The sequence below is a fragment of the Macrotis lagotis genome, chromosome X (assembly GCF_037893015.1).
Source record: "Macrotis lagotis isolate mMagLag1 chromosome X, bilby.v1.9.chrom.fasta, whole genome shotgun sequence".
Classification (NCBI taxonomy): Eukaryota; Metazoa; Chordata; class Mammalia; order Peramelemorphia; family Peramelidae; genus Macrotis; species Macrotis lagotis.
The window spans coordinates 346008386-346013133 of record NC_133666.1 but is presented as its reverse complement, the minus strand read 5'-3'; positions in this window follow the sequence as shown (position 1 = coordinate 346013133).

Sequence of the window (4748 nt, the reverse complement as noted above, 5' to 3'; positions counted from 1 at the left end):
TAAAGTGATGTTTTTGAAGTGTAGGTCTTTGCTATGTCATTTCCTAACAACTCCAGTGGCTCCCTATCACCTCTAGGAGCAAATTTAAAATTCTATCTGACCTTCAATGCTCTTCATAATCTATGCCTGCCTAACCTACCTCATTCCTTACTCCCCCAAACATTCTGGATCCACCTCTCAAGCCCTACGCATTTTCTCTGGCTTCCATTACTGGAATATATTAAATCATTTTTTTCCTGGCTTCCTCTTAGTCCCTACTAAAATTTCATCATCTATAGGAAGCCTTGATTTAATTTCCTCTTCTTTTCTTTTGTCTTACATTAGATGAACTCCTTGAAGGCAAGAGCTGCCTTTTGATTCCCCAGCACTTGATAGTGCTTGACTCACAGTAGGTGCTTAATGGACCAATCAGATAGTGAACATAAAGGATGGCAGAGACAGAGCCTTCCTGGTACCCCTGGGGTGATGAGTAAGGTGACACCACAAGGGTCCAAATCTTGTGTTGAACTTATGGAAGGATATGAAGAACTGCACAGAACAGACAAGCATGGATGAGTTGTGACCTATGTTTTTGGATCAAAGATACATTGAATAACTTTTAGAAGGTTTTCATTTTGAATTTTTTGAAATTGAATTTTCAAACTTATGATTCTTTTGTATTTTATTGGGGAATTTTAGTCCATTTGAATTTAGTATGATTAATTCTATTCAACAAACCTTAAGTGCCTACTAGACAATGCAAGTCATTATGCTAGGTATCAATACTACAGAGACAAATGAAATAGTCAAGCAGCCTACATTTTATTTTACTATGGGGCAAAATAGACAAAGAAAAAATCTTATTAGTTTAGACCTAGTTTTGTATGGTGAGATATATTGAACCTAGAATATGCAGGAAATAGTAACTGGTGACCCCAGAGACCCTTAAGTCAAAGATTGCTGCAAGGAATATTTGACTCTTAAGTCTTGGGATGGAACCTTGCTCTAAGCTTCTGCTTTTTTCTTTTTCATATTTAGACTTGCCTATGAATAAACATCTCAAGCAACCTATATCCCTTATATGGAAACTACCTACCTGTAGGCTGCTCAGGTTATTAATGTTTAATGTCCTGGTGCCCTTTACTCTTGAGTAGCAAGCCACACCTTTTTCTGGTTCTCCCTACAGTCAAATTACTTTAAAATTCTTTCTGAAAACTTTACATTTGAGATTTATTTGCGACAAAGGGAAACTGAAAAGGAAAAGGCACTAATAATGAAATCAGGGAAGGATTCATGAAGGACCTTACTAAGGGAACTAACTCATGCTAGGCTTGCATAGACAGCTTGTGTGAATTCACAGAGAAGCAATATGAAGTATCAAATTTGGGGATGAACTAGTAATAGTTTCACTGGAATAGAAAGTTCACGACAGGAATGCAAAATAAAACTGGAAATGGATGTGAGAGCTAAATTTCTGAAGTTATTTTGTCCTATTAATTCAGGATTTTTGAGAAAAGGAATGACATTAGTTTTATGTCTTAAGGATTGGACTTGTGATTTCAATGATATATGAAATTCCTGGATGAGGATATTTCCATTGCTAATGAAAGTAGGCACCTCCTAAAGAATTTAGTTAGTGGCCTAAACTTAAGCCCTGAAAAATTAATCAGGGTCATATGTACAATGTCAGAGATGGGTCTTTATGGACACACACCACACCATCATTTAATTACTATTTTTAAAAGGTATTTTATGTACTTTCCATATTTTGACACACGTGTCTAGGCAATTGTATTTGACCAGCTTGCATTTATTCCCTTTCTAGCTAGAAGCACTTTGTTCCTCTATTTTAAGCAGCCTTAAAGGCTCAGACAACTTTCTGGCCAGCTGTTAATTTCCCAAGTTGCCTTTTTCTTTTGGTGAGGCAGTGGGGTGTGCCCAGAGTCACAGAGGGTCAAGTGTCTCCAGGCTGAATTTGAACTCAGGACTCTCCTGACTCCAGGACCAGGGGCTCTATCCACTGAGCTACCAAATCTGCCATTTTCTTCTAAATCATTTTCTTTTAATTGGAAACTGAGATGAAAATGATTCTGAGCTTCTCAAGGGCAGGGATTGTTCTCTTGCCTTTCTTTGTATCACTAGCATTTAACATTTTTATTTCCATGGCTGGTTGATTTTTTTGGCTCATCTTTTCTGTTTTATATTTATTGTAATGGTAATTCCTGTTATTTGCCAAAAATTGGAGTTTCCATACAATGGTTCATTGGAAGAGTAACAGAACAGGCTGTCCTAGAAAACTTAACACATATAGTTTGCCTAGGAATAGTTTACCTGTCAGATCTTTTGAAAAGAATTTCTGATCAAAGAGAATATTATGAAAACCAAAATGGATAATTTTGACATTAAATTAAAAAGTCAATAAAATTGCCCAAAGTCAATACAACCAAGATTAGAAGGGAAGCAAAAAGCCAGGAAACAAATTTTACAACCAATGTTTCTGACAAAGGTTTCATTTCTAAAATATATACAGAACTGAATCAAATTTACAAGAATTCAAGTCATTCTCCAATTGACAAATGGTCAAAGGATATGAAAAGGTTAATTTTCATATGAAACTGAAATATGTAACTCACAATTAGAGAAATGTTAATTAAAAACTACCAACCTCACACCTATTGGATAGGGAAATCTAGAGGGCATGTGGGAAGACTGGGGCACTTATGCACTACTGGTGTTGTGAACTGATCCAACCGTTTTGGAGAGCAACTTGAACTTTGCCTAAAGGCTATTAAAACTGTGCATACCCTTTGATCCCATAATATCACAACTAGGCAATCCTAAAGGGATCATTTAAAAAAAGATTATGAAAAAAAGGGTAAAAACATCAGTTGTACAAAAATATTTATAGCAGCCCTCATTGTGGTGGCAAAAAATTGGAAATTAAGTGAATGTCCTTTAATTGGGGAATGGCTTAACAAACTGTGGTATCTGTATGTCATGGAACACTATTGTTCTATTAGAAACCAGGAGGGATGGGAATTCAGGAAGGATGGGAAGTCTGGAAGGATTTGCATGAACTGATGCTGAGTGAGATGAGCAGAACCAGAAGAACATTGTACACCCCAACAGCAACATGGGGGTGATGATCAATCTTGATGGACTTGCTCATTCCACCAGGGCAACCACCAGAGACAATGTTGTGATATCTGCAATGAAGAATACCATCTATATCCAGAGGAAGAATTATGGACTTTGAATAAAGATCAAAGACTATTACCTTCAAATCAGATAAACAAAAAACCATGTTATCTTAGTATGTAATTTTTCTATTTCATACTTTATTTTTCTTCCTTAAGGATATGATTTCTCTGTCATCACATTCAACTGAGATCAATGTATAACATGAAAACAATGTAAAGACTAACAAAATACCTTCTGTGGGGGGTGGGGGAGGGAAGCAAGAATGGGGGAAAAATTGTAAAACTCAATATAAATAAAATCTTTCTAAAAAAAGAAAAACTCATGTATAAAAATATAGCTTTTTGTGATGGCAAAGAATGAGAAATTGAAGGGATATCCATCAATTGGGAATGGCTGAAAAAATTGTCGTATATGAATGTAATGAAATACAATTGTTCCACAAGGAATGAGGAGCAGGTGGATTTCAGAAAAACCTGAACATACTGGACATATGCTGAATAATGTGAGCAGAATCAGGAGAACTCTGCATACATTAACAGCAACATTGTGTGATGATCAGCTATGACAGACTTGGCTCTTCTCAGCAATACAGTGATAAAAGACAATTCTAAAAGACTTATAATGGAAAATGCCATCCACAATCCCAAAGAAAGATCCATGGAGAGGTGGCTAGGTGTCGCAGTGGCTAAAGCACCGGCCCTGGAGTCAGGAGTACCTGGGTTCAAATCTGGTCTCAGACATTTAATAATTACCTAGCTGTGTGGCCTTGGGCAAGCCACTTAACCTTGCAAAAACCCTAAAAAAAAAAAAGACCCATAGAGTCTAAATGTATACTATTTTCACTTTTTTGGTTTTTTCCTCATTTTTTTCCTTTTGTTCTGATTCTTCTTTTATAGCATGACTTTTATGGAAATATATTTGGACATGAATGACATAACAGATCAGGTTGCTTGCTGTTTTGAGGAAGGAAGGGGAGAGAATTTTATAAAACTAAATGTTGAAAACTATCTTTACATGTAAATGGAAAAAAATTTTAAATTATTAAAAAAACAGGTTTTTCATAAGACAGACAACAGGTCTAGAAGTTCTGGTGGGATTTTTCCCCCTCCCTTGCCCATTTTTTTTGGAGTAACAATTTTGTTCTCCATGTCAATATACTTTATTTTTTTTTAATTTTTTAGGTTTTTTTTTGCAAGGCAATGGGGTTAAGTGACTTGCCCAAGGTCACACAGCTAGGTAATTATTAGGTATCTGAGGTCGGATTTGAACTCAGGTACTCCTGACTCCAGAACCGATGCTCTATCCACTGCACCATTTAGCTGCCTCCAATGTCATTATATTTTCAACTGGACTTTTTGAAATCTCAGCTTTTATCTCCCCCCTCATCACTCTGTGCTAACAAGGTAGAAAAATAAAAACTATTTCCTATTGTAAGATGAGGATTTTGAAGGTGTTTTAATGCAAGATTTTTCTCATAGTCACATTTTTACTTTAACCATTTTTTAAAAACTTTTTTTTAAAGAACTCCTAGTTATTTTCTTAAAAAAGAAATCACAGTGCACATAAAA